This window comes from Schistocerca serialis, chromosome 2, assembly GCF_023864345.2.
Source record: "Schistocerca serialis cubense isolate TAMUIC-IGC-003099 chromosome 2, iqSchSeri2.2, whole genome shotgun sequence".
Taxonomy (NCBI): domain Eukaryota; kingdom Metazoa; phylum Arthropoda; class Insecta; order Orthoptera; family Acrididae; genus Schistocerca; species Schistocerca serialis.
In genome coordinates, this window is record NC_064639.1 from 192,207,675 (window position 1) to 192,231,249 (window position 23,575).

A 23,575-nucleotide genomic window follows, 5' to 3' on the forward strand; every position below is an offset into this window, starting at 1 on the left:
AAACTGCGCATACCATCGCCGAATGGAGTTAGCAGTTGGTGGATCTTTGTTGAACTTCGTCCTGAAGTGTCGTTGCACTGTTATGAGTGACTGATGTGAGTGCATTTCAAGCACGACATACGCTTTCTCGGCTCCTGTCGCCATTTTGTCAATGAATGGAGCTACAGTGAATTTATGAAATCGCTTCAATCATTTGTAATAGCCCTGTATCAGTTCATGATATCCAGTATTACAAATTTACTCTTTCTAATCGACACACGTCCTGATCGTCCGCTCTCAAAACTCCTCCATCTCTCTCCCCACATCCACCACTGCTGGCGGCTCACCTCCAACTGCGCAGCGCTACGCGCTGTTCCTATCCAACTGCCCAACACTACAATAGCAAATATTCCAACAATGCCAACCAGCTACAGACTGTACACAGCACAGGCAGTGATTTTCATACAGAGCGCTGCGTGATGTTACCAACATAAAAACCTAAACAGCCTACTTACAGCGTGACACGGCAGTGTCACGTATCTGACACGCCACGTGTCACATTGCTCGCTTGTCACGCCACGTGTGTTAAGGCCAGTTCTCACCAGAGAGCAGCAGCGCGGCACGTAGCAGCTGCAGCGACAAGAGTTCCCGCTGTAACGCGGCGGGTCGCGGAACACGTTCGCCCCTGGAAGCTTCAGACGCCAGAGGTAACCAATACGGACCGCTACTGAGGTATGTGTGGCGACCCACTGAAACGCGCTGTGCATTTGATTAACTGTATATATACGAAAAAAAGATAATGTTGGGTGAAGACATACCAATATTTAAGTTTCTTCACGAAATATTCCTTCTTATATTTCATTATTCATGTTTTGCTGCCTCAAATTTAATGAATTACCGTTTAATAATTGTTCCCTATCTCATTATATGGTCAACAACATTTACAAAACCGAACGCGTCCCAACAAAAAGTTGCTGTGACACCCGTAACAACATTCAGCGCTGCAACTCGCAGTACCTAAATGCAGTTTATTGTAATGATAGTACATTATCTTCTACGCAGTAAGCATTTATTTAGAACTGAAAATGTCTGGGAGTTGATCCTTAATATTTTCTACAGCAATATCATCTATTTTAACCACTCTACGACTATCTTTTACAGAAACAGTCAGTGAAGTAGTATCACAATACTCACCTCCATCTCTAAACTGCCACTAACGTTGTCCCATCCAAGACCGAAATAAAACCAACATACACCATCATAATGGTACAAATTAATACGCCTAACAACACCACAGATAATGAACAGATTAAAAGAATTTATAATAAGATAAAAGAAGTTCCTCAAACAGTCAATAGAGACAAAAATTTAAAATGTGGTGGGAGACTGGAATTCGGTAGTGGAGATAGGAAGAGGAAATGAGACAAGTGTCAAGCTCAGTACAAACAAGAAGACTCTGTTAATCGTCAGACAAGGTATCAGCATTAATGACAGCATTGACTAGTGCAAAACTGGCACATCGCATGAATCACTAGGGGCCTACCTAAAGGTAATTCCAGCTCAGATGATAGCGTACAACTTGAGGGATATACTATACAAAATAAGATCCGTTTTCAAAATTCACTCTGTCAAGGAATTAGACTTCCTTCAAAAAGTGAAAATGATAGACATATGAACAGCAAGTAAACTTCGGTACATGGAGCAAACCCACTGGCCAAAACATCCAATGAGCCTTGTGCTGGTTGTTCTTGAGAGTAATAGTTCTTAAAACACAGTTCTAACACTAACTCTACCATTTGACAATAGAGGGCTTAATCTTGTGAGCTTGAGACGTAAATGCTGAGCACTTTTTATTAATCGACTAAAGACACAAGTTAAAAAGCTGAAACCAAGCCAATCTTTATCAGGATGTCAGATTGTATTACCATAAGTTTGGTTATATTAACACCAAAGCAGAAATGCAAAAACTACACACCAACAGATAGTGGACAGTCTAAGAGTAACACAATCGACTACTGCCACCATCCTAATCACAATGGTACATAAAGTTTCTAAATACAATTGGAACACCGAGCCGAGAGACTTCCCTTGTAAGTTCCGACCAATGAAAAACTGGACAAAGCACACCTTAACCAGACAGATGACAACATTAAACGTAGAAATGTTGATACATTAGTCCATCTACTTATAGACACACAAATAATATGTGGAATTTTCTTCGTTAGAAGTTGGCAGTGATCGACAGAACAACTGTTTCAAATGTACATATAAGTGAATTGGTGCGACCAGAGAGACTTAAGACTCCCGAGAACAAAGAATGGCACTGCAGTCTGGACGCTTGCGCATACTGCAACATATACGTATAACACATCACCGAGTAGCAACATACCATGAGTATTTATCATATATTGAAAAAATTATACAGAAATATGCTAAAAATTATGACCATGTCATAAATGCAAGAAGAATTAGGAAGTGAAGAAGATGATGATCAAGTTCTAGCTGTGATGAAGCTGAGAAAAAAAAATCTGATACTGACAGCTACCGACCAATTAGTTTCACCGACGTGATCTGTAAAGTGACCGAAAGGACGGTAGTCCGACAATTGTGATGTGTTCTTGATTCACAGAGCATGTTTTCAGGAGAAACAATGCGCAACCCACAGGCTGGTTAGGTTAGAAACAGCAGTCCCACAGGCTTTTCCTGAGTGTCAGGCTTCTTGACCTACTGAGGCATATGACACCGTTTGACGCCGTTACATTTCACTTATCTTCCATGACTGGGACTTTTGAAGCTTCCTACAGATTTTCAGTACCCAGTTTTTATCCCGCAATAGTTTCGAGTTAGAGCTGGTACATTGCTCTGCTTCCCGTGGTTCCAAGAGCTTCAGAGTTCTGTGTTGTATGTTACACACTCCTTTATCTCCATCAGTGGGCTAGTGACCACCTGTACTGTATGTTGATGATTTTCGCATTTGGTATAACTCCCATAGTGTAGCCGCGGATGAATACCATCTCCAAGAAAGCATCCAAAGGGCATTTGCTTAGACCCATTCCCATAGCTTCCAATTTTCTCTCACGAAATTGAGTGATACAATTCTGTCATACTATAGTTTACCTCTGACCCAGAACTTTATTTGGGTAATCAGCACTTCAATTTGTTGTGCAGTCCCAATATTTGGAACTCTTCTTTGATGAAAAGTTTACATGGCTGCCAAAAGCTTGTCAGCTTAAGACTATCTACTTGTGAGAGCTTAAGGCTCTCTGCCTCATCGCCAGCACCTCTTGATGCGCGGATCATCCTGCTCTCTCCATATTTACCTGCCCCTAATCTCAGTAGCGCCTTTGACTTTGAAATTATCAGAACCAGTATATTATCATGGAGTAAGACTGACCATTGGTACCATATGGACTAGTCCTGCAAACAGCCCCTGCACCAAATCAGGGATCTTTCAGACGAGCTCTTGCTCACTTATTCAGTCTCCTTGTGACAGCTTCCCACCGCTCTGACTTTGCAATAGTTTTTTTCACACAGGGAGTCATAATCTTCTGACCTTTGCTCTCGGGTTTGGGTTTTCTAGAGACTCAGTTGGGACTTCCCCTTACCCCCTTAGGAAGTGCTGCCAGATTAGTCTTCCGAGATAATGTGTTCAATACCTATCTGTAACACCTTGACCGTATCTAATTTGAGGTGGGATGGTTGCGGGACAGACGCCCTCCTCTTTGTATTGTGTGCCAGGGACTTTCGACTGCACCCACCCAACTACCGACCTAATAATTTCTCTCAGTAAATTTTACTGCCGATTGTCGTATTGATTTTCATAATATTTGTGGCCTTTTCACTATTAGCATTGTGGACATCCTCTCCAGTCGACTAAAAGGAGTCATTAATCCCATAGCGGTCATACCCCTGCGTGAAGTCGGCTGAGGTCAGGTGCCTCTCGCCACAGATGAGCCGTAGAGGAGATCACACTAGTGCCCTGACCTACTGATCAGTCTAACACATAGACTTTTACCTGTCACTCAATTATTTCTTATATTTGGCGTCTCCTGCATACTGTCACTGTTCGATCATAGTTGAGATTGATGCCACGAACTCCAGATGAACTATTCATGAAAGAGACACTGATTACCTCGTTCACCGTGTAGCGCTTAATACCCGCATCCCCAGCCAACCAACCAAATCAGCTTTTACTTGAAAACTTTGTTGTTATGATCCTGCGGGCTGCCAGATGGTGGAGGATGGATGGCTTGACCCTGAAATACCTACTCAATTTTCATAGTGCTAAAAGTCTTATTTGTGTTTTAAAAATTGTTTTAGTGCGCCTCGTATTAGCTGACATACTTTTAGACTCCACTGAACTGGAAATCTGGTACTTGGGGTGGAGGAGCGTGGTCAGTTGATGGACTACACAGTACAGAGCATTCCACACCATGGTGGGCTTCCAGTCACTCCCATCCGGAGTCCACCATACCATATCATCTTTCATCTTCTGGCTCTTTCAATAATTCATTCTTAAGAATTGTAACTATTATGTTTTCTCAGTTTTTTTACCCCCTTTGCTCACATTTTATATCACCTGACTTACTATCATGTTTATGACGTAACCAATACAGAGGGACTGATAACAGTAGTAACTCAGCCTCTTAAGAGTCCATGGATGGTAATCACTTAAATTAAAAAGTAATAACAATAGTCATAACTTGACAGAAATTATTCAAAATGGCTCAAATGGCTCTGAGCACTATGGGACTCAACATCTTAGGTCATAAGTCCCATAGAACTTAGAACTACTTAAACCTAACTAACCTAAGGACATCACACACAGCCATGCCCGAGGCAGGATTCGAACCTGCGACCGTAGCAGTCCCGCGGTTCCGGACTGCAGCGCCAGAACCACACGGCCACCGCGGCCGGCTACAAATTATTTACAAGGTCTAGCAGATCCACACAGTCATTCTTCAACTTCGGTATGATTAAATTCCTGAGCATTGTTAAGTTTCCGCCTTGAACATATCCGTAGCAAAACAGTGTTATAGAGCTTTTAGACAACATAGTTGTGTGGAGATAACAGCGACTAATTTACTTATAAGCAATTATTCAAAATGACAGTCCGCATTATTTATTTTGCCGCCAACCGCTTTCAACCCGCGATGGGGTCATCTTCAGGGCTATTTACACCATTTTGGTCGCTCGCTGGAGTCGTCGCCCTGCCTGTGCACGCTTGGTAACTACAGTTGGTAAGTATAGTTACCAACCATGCACAGGCAGGGTTACGACTAGAACGAGCGACCAAATGGTGTAAATTGCCCTAAAGATGACCCCATCGCAGGTTGAAACCTGTTGGCGGCAAAATAAATAATGCGATTGTGTTATAGAGACCAACAAATTGGAAAATTGTCCGATATTTTATATAATCAATAAGTTTGGTTGTTTGTTCTCTCTCTTATTAGTGGTGTACCTGTAGACTTCATACTTGAGATTAAAGGCATTCTGATTTTCATTTACATGACTGAGGCAGTTGAAGAAATGTTGACTGAAGAGTTTTGTTGTTCCTAGACAAATAAGTAGAGGTGTGCAGCAGCTCAGCTTCTAATTCTGACTTGCTGTAGAGTACGACGATATTTCCTATTCAAACTTGATGACTGGCCCCACATCTGTTAGCTACAAAAGTTGTGGCTCAGAAAGCCTGCATAACCACTGTTCCAAGATACCGAGTTTTCTTAGCCGTTTCATGTGTATTATATTCATAGGAGATAGAACATGTTTCCCATCCGTGTCCTATATGTTGTTACCAGTTGAGTTGACTGTCAATCTCTGATTAGCAAAGTTAGATCGAAAACTTGCTTTTTTTTTTAACTTCACTTATTTTCAATTTTTACAACGCTGACAGGCCTTGGTCATACCTGTTATGACATCTGCTTCGATAGTTACCTAAGCTTAATTTTTCCCATTAATAACACTGTATCACTGGCAAACAGTAATATCTGACTATTGTACACCATTTATCCTGGCTGTAACTGTATGTGCTTTGCAACATTTGTGTACTCAGCTTTTTCAATACAACACGTAAGCGATATGCTTATGTTACTGAAGAACTAAACTTCTTTGATAAAAAAATTGGTAAACCACTTTTGTCCACATGGTATGGACTATTGTTTTCTCTTTTAGAAACAAAGATTGTGAACAATAATTTAACAAGGGCGTTCATACTGACCTTGTGGTTCAATCACGAAACTTCCATGGTTTCGAAAAGATACTGTTGTAATGTCCCCTTAGAAAAATTATGAATTACTGTGTTGGTAAACTTCTGCGTTATTAGATACAAAGACAGCTGAGTAAAACTGAACGTACTCAGACAGTTCTCACTTTACTTATTCTGATCATCACTAAAAGAACACACAATATTTTTTTAGCGCACTGCAGTCTGACTTTCAATAATCCCTACAAAAGAATGACCCTGCCTAACAATAACCTATACCTTTCATGAATCACTTACCTCACAAAAATCTGCGTTATTCGAACTACTGCAATACAGTGAGCGCCAATACTACCAGCTAAATAAAAGATTCTAACTACTGAAAGCAATAACTATTGATAGGTATAGTTAGCAAATGAAGGATTTTGACACAGAACAAACAATGTATTTACATTAATAGCGTTCAAAAGTCATTATATATATATATATATATATATATATATATATATATATATATATATATACGAGGGCAGTTCAATAAGTAATGCAACACATTTTTTTTCTCGGCCAATTTTGGTTGAAAAAATCGGGAATTTCTTGTGGAATATTTTCAAACATTCCCGCTTCGTCTCGTATAGTTTCATTGACTTCCGACAGGTGGCAATGCTGTACGGAGCTGTTAAAATGGCGTCTGTAACGGATGTGCGTTGCAAACAACGGGCAGTGATCGAGTATCTTTTGGCCGAAAATTAGGGCATCTCAGATATTCATAGGCACTTGCAGAATGTCTACGGTGATCTGGCAGTGGACAAAAGCACGGTGAGTCGTTGGGCAAAGCGTGTGTCATCATCGCCGCAAGGTCAAGCAAGACTGTATGATCTCCCGCGTGCGGGCCGGCCGTGCACAGCTGTGACTCCTGCAATGGCGGAGCGTGCGAACACACTCGTTCGAGATGATCGACGGATCACCATCAAACAACTCAGTGCTCAACTTGACATCTCTGTTGGTAGTGCTGTCACAATTGTTCACCAGTTGGGATATTCAAATGTTTGTTCCCGCTGGGTCCCTCGTTGTCTAACCGAACACCATAAAGAGCAAAGGAGAACCATCTGTGCGGAATTGCTTGCTCGTCATGTGGCTGAGGGTGACAATTTCTTGTCAAAGATTGTTACAGGCGATGAAACATGGGTTCATCACTTCGAACCTGAAACAAAACGGCAATCAATGGAGTGGCGCCACACCCACTCCCCTACCAAGAAAAAGTTTAAAGCCATACCCTCAGCCGGTAAAGTCATGGTTACAGTCTTCTGGGACGCTGAAGGGGTTATTCTGTTCGATGTCCTTCCCCATGGTCAAACGATCAACTCTGAAGTGTATTGTGCTACTCTTCAGAAATTGAAGAAACGACTTCAGCGTGTTCGTAGGCACAAAAATCTGAACGAACTTCTCCTTCTTCATGACAACGCAAGACCTCACACAAGTCTTCGCACCCGAGAGGAGCTCACAAAACTTCAGTGGACTGTTCTTCCTCATGCACCCTACAGCCCCGATCTCGCACCGTCGGATTTCCATATGTTTGGCACAATGAAGGACGCAATCCGTGGGAGGCACTACGCGAATGATGAAGAAGTTATTGATGCAGTACGACGTTGGCTCCGACATCGACCAGTGGAATGGTACCGTGCAGGCATACAGGCCCTCATTTCAAGGTGGCGTAAGGCCGTAGCATTGAATGGAGATTACGTTGAAAAATAGTGTTGTGTAGCTAAAAGATTGGGGAATAACCTGGTGTATTTCAATGCTGAATAAAACAACCCCTGTTTCAGAAAAAAAATGTGTTGCATTACTTATTGAACTGCCCTCGTATATATATATATATATATATATATATAGGGTGAGTCACCTAGCGTTACCGCAGGATGTATTTCGTAAACCACATCAAATACTGACGAACCGATTCCACAGACCGAACGTGAGGAGAGGGACTAGTGTAATTTTTTTAATACAAACCATACAAAAATGCACGGAAGTATGTTTTTTAACACAAACCTACATTTTTTAAATGGAACCCCGTTAGTTTTGTTAGCACATCTGAACATATAACCAAATACGTAATCAGTGCCGTTTGTTGCATTGTAAAATGTTAATTACATCCGGAGATATTGTACCTTAAAGCTGACGCTTGAGTACCACTCCTCCGCTGTTCGATCGTGTGTATCGGAGAGCACCGAATTACGTAGGGATCCAAAAGGAACGGTGATGGACCTTAGGTACAGAAGAGACTGGAACAGCACATTAAGTCCTCATGCTAACACCTTTTTATGGGCCTTTTTGACTGACGCACATGTACATTACCATGAGGGGTGAGGTACACGTACACACGTGGTTTCCGTTTTCAATTAGGGAGTGGAATAGAGTGTGTCCCGACATGTTAGACCAATAGATGTTCAATGTTGTGGCCATCATTTGCTGCACACAGTTGCAATCTCTGGCGTAATGAATGTCGTACACGCCGCAGTACATCTGGTGTAATGTCGCCGCAGGCTGCCACAGTACGTTGTTTCATATCCTTGTTTCATATCCTCTGGGGTTGTAGGCACATCACGGTACACATTCTCCTTTAACGTACCCCACAGAAAGAAGTCCAGAGGTGTAAGATCAGGAGAACGGGCTGGCCAATTTATGCGTCCTCCACGTCCTATGAAACGCCCGTCGAACATCCTGTCAAGGGTCAGCCTAGTGTTAATTGCGGAATGTGCAGGTGCACCATCATGCTGATACCACATACGTCGACGCGTTTCCAGTGGGACATTTTCGAGCAACGTTGGCAGATCATTCTGTAGAAACGCGATGTATGTTGCAGCTGTTTGGGCCCCTGCAATGAAGTGAGGACCAATGAGGTGGTCGCCAATGATTCCGCACCATACATTTACAGTCCACGGTCGCTGTCGCTCTACCTGTCTGAGCCAGCGAGGATTGTCCACGGACCAGTAATGCATGTTCCGTAGATTCACTGCCCCGTGGTTTGTGAAACCCGCTTCATCGGTAAACAGGTAGAACTGCAACGCATTCTCTGTTAATGCCCATTGACAGAATTGCACTCGATGATTAAAGTCATCACCATGTAATTGCTGATGTAGCGACAAATGAAACGGGTGAAAGCGGTGACGATGCAGTATGCGCATGACACTACTTTGACTCAGTCCACCGGCTCTCGCAGTGTCCCGTGTACTCATGTGTGGGTTCATGGCAACAGCAGCTAACACACCAACTGCACCCGCTTCTCCTGTGACTGGCCTGTTACGGACCCGTTTGCGTGCTACGACCATACCTGTTGCATACAGTTGGCGGTAGATGTTTTGCAATGTGCGGCACGTTGGATGCTCTTTGTCCGGGTACCGTTCTGCATACACCCTGCAGGCTTCAGCTGCATTTCGTCGACACTCGCCATAGATGAGTATCATCTCCGCCTTTTCAGAGTTCGAATACGCCATGGTCACAGTTCCTACAACACTACACTCTCACAGACGTCTGGTAACACGGTGTACTACAGTTGGTCTGCGTGCGGAGACGAATGCAGAATAACAATAGCAGCAAGTGCTACATGCGGACACTGCGACAGCTAGACCAAACCACAACAGTGCACTACAGCTACACTCGTAAACACGGTCGACATCGTAAACATGTCCTCGCAGATGCTGCTCGCCGACCGTGGCCCGTGTTTGTTACAACACGCAACTGAACGTCGGAGGTTTCAACCGTCAACTTTAGGTTACAATATCTCCGGATGTAATTCACATTTTACAATGCAACAAACGGCACTGATTACGTATTTGTTTATATGTTCAGATGTACTAACAATACTAACGTGATTTCATTTAAAAAAACGTAGGTTTGTGTTAAAAAACATACTTCCGTGCATTTTTGTATGGTTTGTATTAAACAATTACACTAGCCCCTCTCCTCACGTTCGGTCTGTGGAATCGGTTCGTCAGTATTTGAATTGGTTTACGAAATTATATATATATATATATATAATGTTGTGACATCCAATTAAACAGATTTCATTTTCCTGACGGACACACTTCCAGATAGTCTGGTCAAAACTCTGGCAACTCTCTCTCCACATCCACCACTGCTGGCGACTCACCTCCAGCTGCCCAACGCTATACTAGCGATTATTCCAACAATGCCAGGACTGCACACAGCACAGTCAGTGATTTTCATACAGAGCGCTACGTGGCGTTACCAACATAAAAACCTAAACAGCCTACTTAAACTGTGTTTATTATTTATTTCCCAAATCGGTTTCCGGCTTTTACACCGTTATCAGGTACAAAGATGTGGTGCAGTGAAATTTTGTTGGATCATAGATTTTAAACTAGTGCATCTACAGAGTATCCGCATTTCCAGAGACGAAAAATGTTAATCTTATATTTATGAATTAAAGATGGGGGATCATTTCAGTGTAATTGCGTTGTAAGATTATTTAACTAAGACAAAATAAGTGACACTTTAACTAATGAACTATTAACAAATTACAACAGTTGTTCATAGAAGAATATAAATTGAAGAATAAACTTCGGTGACATGTTCCAAAAGGTGTGACTGGACACACTAATCTTGTTTCTAATACTGTAGGTCCTAAATTACAAACAGATAAGATACTCTAATGATATTATGCAGGTAAGTGAAGAAGCAGTTTGTAAAGCAAAACTGTCAACACAACAAGAGAAATCATCAAAATATCCACGGGTGTACTGCCGGTCTACAGTGTCCAACGGGCACAATATTTCGGCGATCATACATGTCACCATCATCAGGTAAACTGACGGACTGAGCTCCTGTGAACTTGCCGGCACGGAGATCCGTACGCTATGGTTGCTCAGGGAGAATTGCGTTCGGTCGCGGCGGCGGCCGATTTAAATACCCTCCGCCCGCGGCGCACTCCCTCCGCTGTCCGCGCCCCGCGCCACGGTCGCTCGGTGGAACAGATTGCGACGGCGTCTGAGATGACGTCGGAGTGATGGCTCTGTCCGCCGTGGTCGTCACAACTATACGTTTGCTCGATTTACTCTTGATTAACCCAATCGCTGGTTCCCAAGCCTTGCTAAGATTATAGCCATAGTCACGGTTTATGAGGTCGTTATTGGTGCGAATTTCGCTGTCCCAGTATCTCGACGTCTGTACCAGAATCCTCGTGCGTTCATACTCCATAGCGTGATTTTCCGACAAACAATGTTCAGCGACCGCCGACTTGCTCGGATACATCAGTCGAGTATGCCTCTGGTGTTCACGGCATCGATCCTCGACGGTACGCATCGTCTGACCAATATACGACTGCCACGTTGACACGGAATCTGGTACACGCCGGCCTTCCTCAAACCGAGGTCATCTTTGGCGCTCCCCACCAGTGCACGAGTTTTATTCGGAGGACAAAACACAGTTCCGACCCGGTGTTTCTTCAAAATGCGGGCGATTTTCCCCGAGAGTGCGCCTGTATATGGAATAAACGCAGTGCCTACCTCCTCCCTCGTGATTTCATACATCTCCACAGGTTGTGCTGTAGTGGTTGGGCGGAGAGCACGTTGAATCTGCCACTCTGAGTACCCATTTTTTCGAAATACAGTTCTCAGATGTTCCAATTCCTGGGGTGGACTCTCTGCGTCAGAGATAGTGCGCGCCCTATGTACTAGAGTTTTAAGTACCCCATTCCTCTGTGATGGGTGGTGGCAGCTGTCTGCGTGCAAATACACATCAGTGTGCGTTGTCTTCGGATACACACCATGACCTAGGGTGCCGTCAGCCCTTCTCTTGACCAAGACGTCAAGGAAAGGTAATTTACCCTCCGTTTCAGTCTCCATAGTGAATTTGATGTTGGGGTGTATGGAGTTTAGATGTGTAAGGAAGTCAAGTAGTTTATCCATACCATGTGGTCAGATGACAAACGTGTCGTCCACGTAACGGAAAAAGCAAGTAGGTTTCCATTCGGATGACGACAGGGCTTCCTCCTCGAAGTTCTCCATGTACAAATTCGCTACCACCGGTGAGAGTGGGCTACCCATGGCGACTCCCTCCGTTTGTTCGTAGTATTCTCCATTAAAAAGAAAATACGTGGAACTCAAGACATGCCTAAAAAGTTCAGTGGGAACCAGCGATTGGGTTAATCAAGAGTAAATTGAACAAACGTATAGTTGTGACAACCACGGCGGACAGAGCCATCACTCCGACGTCATCTCAGACGCCGTCGCAATCTTTTCCACCGAGCGACCGTGGCGCGGAGCGCGGACAGCGTAGGGAGTGCGCCGCGGGCGGAGGGTATTTAAATCGGCCGCCGCCGCGACCGAACGCAGTTCCCCCTGAGCTGCCATAGCGTACGGATCTCCGTGCCGGCACGTTCACAGGAGCTCAGTCCGTCAGTTCACCTGATGATGGCGACAAGTATGATCGCCGAAATATTGTGCCCGTTGGACACTGTAAACCGGCTGTACACCCGTGGATATTTTGATTATCAAATACGCCGGGAGAAACTCAAGAATCACAAGAGAAATCATAGTAACTGAAATAAAGGAAAATGCGACACGTGGGTAAGAGGGATAATTTACTTACCTGGGCACTTTACTGAAGACGTTGAGTCGGTTTACGTTTTCCTCCCTCTTTCAGTAATCGTATTTCCTCTGTCCGAAAGACGCGTTTGCTGCGCATTGTCACTAGCAGGAGCCTCACCTCGTCCAACCGCGACAGGCTCTTTATGCTGACGTATGGGGTCGCTCGCTCAAGGACTGTGGTCAGCGACCCGCGCTGCCCACGTGCCGCCGACGCCGCGACCACCTGTGAATGATGGCGCGTCCCCTGAGTCACCACAGATACGGGCCGACCCTCCGTCTTCCCGCCAAGCCATTGCGCGCACGCACTCTCCCGCCATACCTTACGTGTCTCGCTCACGCGATGCCTCAGCGGCGACACTGCCGGAGCAGCTGTCCTTGTAGCTCAACGGCTCTTTGCTCCTAACAAGACCCGGTCTAACATCGCACAAGACCTGTATCAGTGGCGAACTACTGCGCCCCAATTCAACAATACAGGGTGAAAAGTATTTAAGCCGACAAGCTCTGGGAGGTTGTAGGGGACATCAAAACAAATATTTTTCCCTAATGTCATTTTTTCCTATGAGGAGTATTTAAACCGGCAGAGGAAGATTTCTCTGGTGGCAAATTAATTAAACCAAGAAACACTTTTCCATTTTTTATGACCAAGATGGTTCAAATAGTTCAAATGGCTCTGACAAGGGAACCTCCCCATCGCACCCCCCTCAGATTTAGTTATAATTCGGCACAGTGGATAGGCCTTGAAAAACTGAACACAGATCAGTCGAGAAAATCGGAAGAAGTTGTATGGAACTATGAAAAAAAAAGCAAAATATACAGTAAGGAGTCCATGGGCAAGATAGGCAACATCAATGGTACTGAAATATATTCCTCTTCTGCAACTGTAATCAGGGACTTATTTAGACCAGACGCGTTTCTCTCTTTTGAAGCATCTTCAGTGGACAGTATTTTGTCTCCTCCATTGCCAAGTCACCTTTCGTAGTTTTGTGCTGCGGTAACACAATATTCAACGTTTGTGTTGGAAGATCAGTGTTTTAGTAAGTAAATGATGTTTGTGTGTGCCACACACAAAAATTATTTTTGACATAGCTCAGAGCACTTCACTGATAGACGGTATATTCAAGTCCTACTGCTTTTATAAGTCCACAGTTTTGTTTAATGTATTTTGTCTACTTCCTTTTGATTGATTGAAGTGCTTTTAAATAAAGCCAAACGTGCTCAGTGTAAATAAAACTTTTGTTACAGTCGCGAAAGACGGAATATTTCTCAATATTACATATGACACCTATGTGGTACTTAAATGAGCTACTGTTATACAGTAAATTTTATATGAAATTTAGGTATATTGTCCACATTTCATTCTCAACCTTGTAGCAACTAAAATCGAGCATACGGAAAGTATACTCTATGGACTTTTACCTCTGCAAACTCTTCAAAATTTCGTGCAATGGTTTACTATATTTAATGCTGCATAATAACTGCGTTGAACATCGAAACAATATTAAGTCCTTTATGGGGGGAAGGCATCAGTCAAGAAGATGTGTAAAAATCTAATTTTTGGGCCAAATAGTTTTTGTGGAATCGATTGACAAGAGTGTCAAAGCAGTCGGAACACGATGTGTCTGCACAGGCGAGCAGTGCAGTGACAAAATCGCGCACAGCGCGAATGCAGGGAGCACGTCTTTGTAGCAGCGAAAGGGTTGTAAGTAGGCTGTTTATGTTTTCTTATTGGCAACGTTACGTGGCGCTCAATATGAAAATCACTGGCTGTGCTGTGTGCAGTCTGTGGCTAGTTTGCATTGTTGTCTGCCATTGTAGTGTTAGGCAGCTGGATGTGAACAGCGCGTAGCGTTGGGCAGTTGGAGGTGAGCCGCCAGCAGTGGTGGATGTGGGGAGAGAGATGGCGGAGTTTTGAAATTTGTCATGAACTGCTATATTTATATATGATGATATCAAGGTAAATACATTGTTTGTTCTCTATTAATATCTTTCATTTGCTAACTATCCCTATCAGTAGTTAGTGCCTTCCATAGTTTGAATCTTTTATTTAGCTGGCAGTAGTGGCGCTCGCTGTATTGCAGTAGCTTGAGCAGCGAAGATTTTTGTGAGGTAAGTGATTTGTGAAAGGTATAGTTTAATGTTAGTCAGGGCCATTCTTCTGCAGGGAATTTTGAAAGTCAGATTGCGTTGCGCTAACAAAATATTGTGTGTCAGTTTAAGGACAGTCGTGTAAGAATTGTTCAAAGGGGACGTTTCATATGTCGACCCTTAGCCGAGGATACCTCACTGGAATCTTCTGATTTTTTTCTTGTAGTTTGTGTAATTAGTGTAGATTCTGTTCATTGCTAGCGCGTAATTATAGAGAGAATTTCCTTTGTAGTTGCAGTCTTTCATTGTTGTACAGTAAAACAGTTGTGGCATGCATGTAGATTTGCACCAAGTATTTCGCAGCTGCGCTTGCAATTAACTAGATATTATTTTCAGTGCTATGTTAATGTGTTCTCTTATTTTTGATCTTCAAATTGTGTTTTTCTGTGTTGTCGTGTGAAATATTGTGACAATTATGGCGTGTGAAAAACGTAATACTAGGCTCCAAAGTAAACTGAGAAATGACAGTGAAAACGAAGGCAGTGTGTTAGCGCCGCAGAGTAATGAATTAACTAATGTTCAAAGTAGTAATTTGGTATGTGCGCATAGGGAAATGGAGCAGGCGGCAAACAATGGTGTAGACAGTGAAACAGGTAGTGAACAGGGAAGCGTTATCGATCGATTGGTCGGCAACAGCTCGCCTCAGGAATCGGGAATGACAGAACACAATATTGCAAATACTGCAGACTCAGGTTTTGGGTTCTCACCGTTTTCTCAAATGAGTCAAGACACATTTTCCGCTTTTCAAAATGTGAATGTTGCCGGTGCAACTTCACTGCCGAAAAGCACTGAGGAACATGTTTCAGACACCAGTGCATTGTTATTACAATTAATGCAACAAATGGGACAAAAGCTTGAAAAGTTAGACACAATGGAACAACACCAGAGACAAACACAGCAACAGTTAGACACAGTGGAACAAAATCTCAAAAAGTTAGACACAATGGAACAAAATCAGAGACAAACACAGCAAAAGTTAGACACAGTGGAACAAAATCTTAAAAAGTTAGACTCATTGGAACAAACTCTTGAACAAACACGTGAAGATTTAACTACTGAGTTACATAACATTGAATCGAAATGTCAAAAAGTCTGTAATGACGTAAAAACTCAAATTTGTGAGCATTTTCAACCTATTTTTTCGCGGCATGAAAATGCATTACAGAATCACGAAGCAGCCATAAAAGAACTGCAAACTATTGTTCATGAAAATCATGAGACCTTGCAAGCTAAATTTGACTCAGTTGCATCTACCGATTCGGTTACGCAACTTGCAAAAACTCAGGAAAACTTAAAGGACACAGTAGATACTTGGTTCAGAAAAACACACTGAGGAAATAAGTACACTATCGGATAAAGTAGCCGAACTTTCAGATCAGTTCACTAACTTATCTACAAAGGTAGATGATGATCTGAATGACACAACACCTGTAGCCTTCACTGACACAGAAGAGTATGAACAAATTAGGAAATTCAAACAAAATCAGAATCAAATTAATACGCAACACCAAAGAGAAATCCGGGAAGTACAAGATCAGCTGACACAGGTAATACAAGAATTATGTATTTCAGAGGATACTCGCGCTCCAACACGGGAAGAGGGACTTAGAAACACAGAAAAGACGCAAAATAATAACACAGGGCATTTCGGAAGTTATGAAAGAAACTGGCAATGTGCACCGAATTTCGAGATGGAACGGCCGACACGACCTAACAATGACCGATATGCGACTCGCCGACATGATGATTTTGACTATAAGCTGTTCATTACTACACGTAAATTCAAAACATTTAAGAATTCAGGCAACGACATTCATCCACAAGCATGGCTCCATCAATTCTCTCATTGTTTTCCTCCCAACTGGTCGTTAGAACGCAGATTAGAATTTATGTGTGGCTACTTAGAGAATGAACCAGCTGTAAGAATGCGATCGGTCATTCACGATTGTCGCAGTGAAGGAGAATTTTATCATGCCTTCCTCTCAGCATATTGGTCTCAAGCCACACAAGACCGAGTAAAACATAGCATCGTAATGATGAAACATTTCGAACAATGTGAATTTTCCAGTCTTGTCAAATATTTTGAAGACATGTTACATAAGAATCAGTATCTTTCAAACCCATACAGCCCCTCAGAACTCATCCGCATTTGCTTAATCAAACTGCCTGAACATTTACGACATATTATTTTGGCAGGACGTTGCAAAGACGACATTGAAGCATTTCAGGGACTCTTACAAGAATTAGAAATTGACACTGACAATCGCGGAACGCGAAACCAGGAACACAACAATTACAGGTCACATCCGTCACAAATCCGCGATGAGAGAAGTAATAACTGGACACGACAAGGCTATTCTCACAACACAAATTGTGACCAAAACAGACACCACCCGTATGACAACCGTTGGCAGAGTAGTAATAACTACAGGGAAAGATCACCTCTCCGTGGTAATGACTATCACAGAGACAATCAGAGAAACAGACAATATGGGAACCAAAATAAATATTATCAGGGGAGACAGAATAACTTTAGACGCAACGGTCCAGCGCGCAGTTTCGATTCAGGGAGAAATTCTCCACCACGTGACCGACAAGAAAGAAACTATGGCATCTACCGACATGACGACAGACGATATGATCGTAACGATAGACCTGAACTGCATCAGAACTGGCGGGATTCAAACAGAGCAGGGCCCTCTCGTCACGGTGAATTTGTAGAAGTTAGGTCTCCAAATCCCAATAACGGCGCGCGTCAACAAAGAAACAAACAGTGACTCGCACCGCAGGCAGCCACCTGCGCCGGCTGGCTCAGAGAAAAATAACATAGACGCTAACCTTAAGAAAAATTCCAGTATTGTTTAACTACGTATACCACATGATAATTGCGTTGAAGTTGAAACTCTGCGTACTAGGAAGAGTAAAGGTTTACACCACATTTCACATGTAAAACCGTTTATTGAAAGATAATCTGCTTTTTAACTTGGCCTTTGTCATAAAATTTTTCGCTTCACATTACTAATATGCTTTGCCAGACTTATAATCTGTTAACATACAACAATGTTTGAAGTTAAATATCCAATCAAGAACCAAAAGAACTTATTTAAACAGAAATGACGAATGCATTGTTATAGTGAACAGACGTCACAGTGTTATTGTGTGTGTACATTCTTGCTTGTTAGTTGCACGGTTATGGAACGACTATAAGGCTTACATACTTAGAACATTTACCAGTACTGCTAATGAGATTTTAATGCAACATCTTGGTTTACTTGAAAATATATTCTGGATTTAAAGTACTTTCAGTGAGATACCAGATGGCACAGTGGTTAGTTTATGTGACAGCTACACGATTTTATCACGACACTGCTAATGCGTGACAATTTACAATGTTGCTTTTGCGGTGTATCTGTTTTATATCTGCACAGTTTTTTCTGAATTCTTCTATAAAGTGAGACATGTTTTAGTGGTGACTTTTGTGCTATAGCAACAATGAGACAGCCTTTTTCGTGGCACAACAATACGTTACTATACAGTACTTTCTTCATCACGCCAATAAGCATAATAACTACGATATCTATACGCAAAGCATTTCACTTTTGTTTATCATGAGGTAAGTACATTGACTTCAGCAGAACTTAGCTTTCGGAGGACGATAACTACGACACTTCCACAGAATTATCTTACAGCAAGACGCACATTTAGCGCTACAGTACACGTATTTGAGTGATCAATTTTATACTTAAAACATTTATTTTTAAAGATTTTTGAATTACAAAGAAAGTTTTTCGTGATACATTTCATTCCATTGCTGTAATCTGTAACACCTGAGGGTATAATTACATTAATCCTCAGGGGGGTACATGCTTACTTTGTGTACCATGTGTGTGGCAACCACAAGGAACCCTAGCTAATATGGTATTTGCTTATTCAACTTTACACATCGGTACCATATTTCTCTAACACACAAATTACACAGCTATCTGATCATTTAACTGAGAGATAAACATGTTTTTTACTACGTCAGTGACGCATGTTTACGTAATTACACCGTTGGATAACTTCACACTTACGAAATTGTATTTTGTCTGTACTGTGTGAACTCTTCATATTTTTTTCGGAACCATTGTGATACTATGAGAGCTTTGAATGATGTATTTGGTATGGATTCATGATTTTTAAAGTACGTTTGAGGTAGATGACACTACTGAAATGAGCAGAGAATTTTCTTTAGGTTTTGAAATTATTGCAGAAAGCTACGACTTTTTTGAGATTTGACTGAGGTGTTATGATGTTATTTTTACGATGACGATGTGTATTATGCTGCTGAGGTATGTTTATGATTAATAGGCTCATGCTATATGAGTTATTTGATTATGCTACTTATCTGTTATGATGCAATATTGAAGAAGTGTCGACGAATAAGGTAAGGAGTAATGAAAGAAGTTAAGGACTCTTGACTTGTGAAAAAGGATGTTGGAAACCGAGAATCGTACTTTAAGAGTTATGAGATGTGTGTAAATGCTTGAATGTATCACAATGCCGACGAAATTTTTTTGGACACTGTTATATTCATAGGATTTTGTTTCTACAGATTTGTAACGCAAATTCTTGACCTGTGAAATATTTTGTATATGAGACTGTCACTGTAGCGGAAACAGCTGTCGTAAATATTTCCGTAAGAAAGTTAAGTGACCACCTGCACATAATGCGTCGTGGGCACACAGCTGTGTCAGACACCTGGAGAACAAGCCATTAGTGTGAGTGCCTCGTCAGAAGCACAGATAGAAAAAAAAAGAAAGAGAAGGCCATTGTCCGCGCTACTGACATCTCCTTGTTGATAGCATACTGTGGAGCTCGTAATTTATGATATTTACTGAAATGCCTAATGAAACGATGAGAAACATTTCACAGCTATTGCCTTGCTAGTTAAGAAAAACGCCATATGGCTTGCTTTATGTATTTATTTACACATTTTGTTTAATATCAAGTTTCTAGCTGCACTGCAGCATTGGTTAAAATAAAATTTAATATATGTACTAATATAAATATTTTATGCCTACAGATCCAGTAAATAATTTTATGATCTATCCAAAAAAAATGAGGGAGCACAAAAAGACATTTCCCTTCACAGGAATAGCATAAATAATTTTTTTATGATTTGGTAACTTATCTACTAGCGTAAGTTTTTGTGATGCATCACTCTAATGTTAAGATGTGATATAGGTATTAGACATGGCCATTTTAGTGTAATATTTTTTCTGCTTGAGCTTTGTCATGTTTAGATATAAGTTGCTGCTGCTGTATGCCAGGCATAGTGCTACTGAATTTTAAATTTTGTTACTCTGTTAAGCTAGTTTTACTACTGACTTATTTTTCTTGTTACTGTACATTGGCTCATATTAGTTGTAATGTTGCATTGCTTGGTAATTTATATTTACTGTGGCTTGCTTTGCAATTTTCCATTTTTTTTTTTTTGCATTGCTGTTTGTGATAATTTGTTATGTGATGCTGCATTGCCTTGTCCCTTAGTTTAGCATCTGAGCTCAGTAGATTTAAGTTAGCTTAAGAGGGGGTAGCCTCTAAGAGAATGAGTTTCGATGAATTGGAAGAAACGCATTGAGAAGTTATACAAAAAAAAAAAAGTACAGAAAACAGGTTTAGGTAGGATTTTCTTGGAAATAAATGTTGAGGTGAGAAATGTGTGAACATATAAATACAGAAAGCATGCTTAGATAGAATTTTTTTGGTGGAAACAAAGGATGAAACAAGAGGAAAGATATATGAAGTTTTGGGTTGGACTGCAGTACCAAATGTTACACTGAAAACGAACCCTATCCTTTCCTATTGGTGTTATCCCACTATGTGTTTGTGTACCCTTGTGTAGTTGTTTTCTTCCTGTCTCTGTGTAGTTTCATAGAATTTTTTTTCTCTTTTAATATTAAGCTACATTCACTATGATGAGGAATACTGTTATCCTCAAATATAATTGGCATTAATAATATGTTATTTACTTTGTAAAGATGTTAGACATTATTCATTCTCTTTAAATGCTCATGCGTGAAGTTGATGTTTCGCAAGTTATTCTGATCTTCTATGTATGTACTCATGTCATAATCCCTCTAACACTGACGTATATGTCTATTTCTATTCTTTTGTAAAGCCTGTACTACAAATGTTATCTATAGTGTTATGTTTTTAATGATGTATTTTGTACCTTTATTGTATTCTTATGTTATAAAATTGTAATTGTCACCAGTTCATCTTATTATTAACTTGTAAGTTACATTTCACTGCACACGTTTCTGTTGGTCATAATATATGGACAATATGTGAGAAGTAGGGACTGTTAGTGTTTGCACGTGTGTTAATAATTCAGCAAGGGACTGGATAACAGCATTGCTGGTTCTAAGGACAATTCCAAAAACTTTGTCAGTGCACAAGTGGTGGTTTATGGACTTGCTATATTCTCCGCAAGACTCTTCGATGGTGAATGTGCACCTGTACAATCGCAGCAGATGGCTGCTGGTCATCTCTACAAGGACTACAGTGGGTCTGCACCTCTGGTGGCCCACCAATACCATTATCTCTACAAGGACTACAGTGGGTCTACATCTTTGATGATCCATCAGTACCATTATTTCTACAAGGACTGCAGTGGGTCTGCACCTCTGGTGGCCCACCAATACCGTAATCTCTACCAGGACTACAGTGGGTCTGCTCTGTGATGACCTACCCACCAATATTCTTCAAAACTTCGACTGACTCTGCTGTGGGTTTGCTCTGTTGTGGCGCATTATCTGTCAGCATGTCAAGAGTCAGCACTGTCTTTCTGTTGGAAGGACAACGCTACTTCTTCAAGACTACATGGAAATCCACTACTTCTGTGTGCATTCTCTTTTACTGTTCAGACTTTGAAAAAAAAAAAAAAAGAAAAACACTGTAATTTTACTGTGATGAATCAGGACTGTCTTTATAGACTGTGAGAAAATTTTAGCTTTTGACCAACATTGTATCAATAAGTGTGTGCATTTGATTTCTTTGTTATTGTAATTATGAAAAATTTTATCAAATCATTATTGGCCACTGCCCAAAAAAAAATTTGTAAAATTTTTTGTGGGGAGCATGGGGGCTATGTAAGTAGGCTGTTTATGTTTTCTTATTGGCAACGTTACGTGGCGCTCAATATGAAAATCACTGGCTGTGCTGTGTGCAGTCTGTGGCTAGTTTGCATTGTTGTCTGCCATTGTAGTGTTAGGCAGCTGGATGTGAACAGCGCGTAGCGTTGGGCAGTTGGAGGTGAGCCGCCAGCAGTGGTGGATGTGGGGAGAGAGATGGCAGAGTTTTGAAATTTGTCATGAACTGCTATATTTATATATGATGATATCAAGGTAAATACATTGTTTGTTCTCTATTAATATCTTTCATTTGCTAACTATCCCTATCAGTAGTTAGTGCCTTCCATAGTTTGAATCTTTTATTTAGCTGGCAGTAGTGGCGCTCGCTGTATTGCAGTAGCTTGAGCAGCGAAGATTTTTGTGAGGTAAGTGATTTGTGAAAGGTATAGTTTAATGTTAGTCAGGGCCATTCTTCTGCAGGGAATTTTGAAAGTCAGATTGCGTTGCGCTAACAAAATATTGTGTGTCAGTTTAAGGACAGTCGTGTAAGAATTGTTCAAAGGGGACGTTTCAGGGTTAATGCGGCCGTGGTGGCTTTACTTCATGAACTACGCGCTCCCCCCTAAACGTAAGCTTGCGAACTATGCTATACTATGGCGTTGCTTCTATTGGCGCATGCGTCGTGTGCAACTGGCAACGCAGCAATCTCCCGCATCTGGGCGGGCATGCGCGAGCCACCAAGATAAAAGAATTGAACTATAATGGCAAGGTTTTGCGGTGCGGTCGCAAAACACAGACACTAAACTTATTACAATGAACAGAAACGTCAATGAACGAACGGACAGATCATAACTTTGCGAAAATAAAGAAAGTAAATTTTTCACTCAAGGGAAGACTTGAGCCAGCGACCTCTTACTCCGCAGCTGCTCACGCTAACCACGGGACCACGGCGCTCCTGATCTCAGAATATCCTTGATGTTGCCTATCTTGCGCATGGCCTTCTCAGTTTGTATATTTTGCTTATTTTTTTCATAGTTCCACACAACTTCTTCCTGTTTTCTCGATTGATCTGTGTTCAGTTTTTCAAGGCCTATCCACTGTGCCAACTTATAACTAAATCTGAGGGGGGTGCGATGGGGAGGTTCCCTTGTGAGCACTATGCGACTTAACTTCTGAGATCATCAGTCTCCTAGAACTTAGAACTAATTAAACCTAACTAACCTAAGGACATCACACACATCCATGCCCGAGGCAAGATTCGAACCTGCGACTGTAGCGGTCGCTCGGCTCCAGACTGTAGCGCCTAGAACCGCACGGCTACTCCGGCCGGCTATGACCAAGAGACAACACATTAACACAACCCAATTTCAATTACAGTAGATTTTCAAAAATGCCTTCATTGACACGTAAACAAAGGTTACACCGTCGGATCACGTTCTGTCTGACACGGGCAAAAACCCCAGGCGTATCCTGAATTGTTCCTGCTGCTGCTACTATCCGGGCAACCAGATCCTCTTCTGATGCAA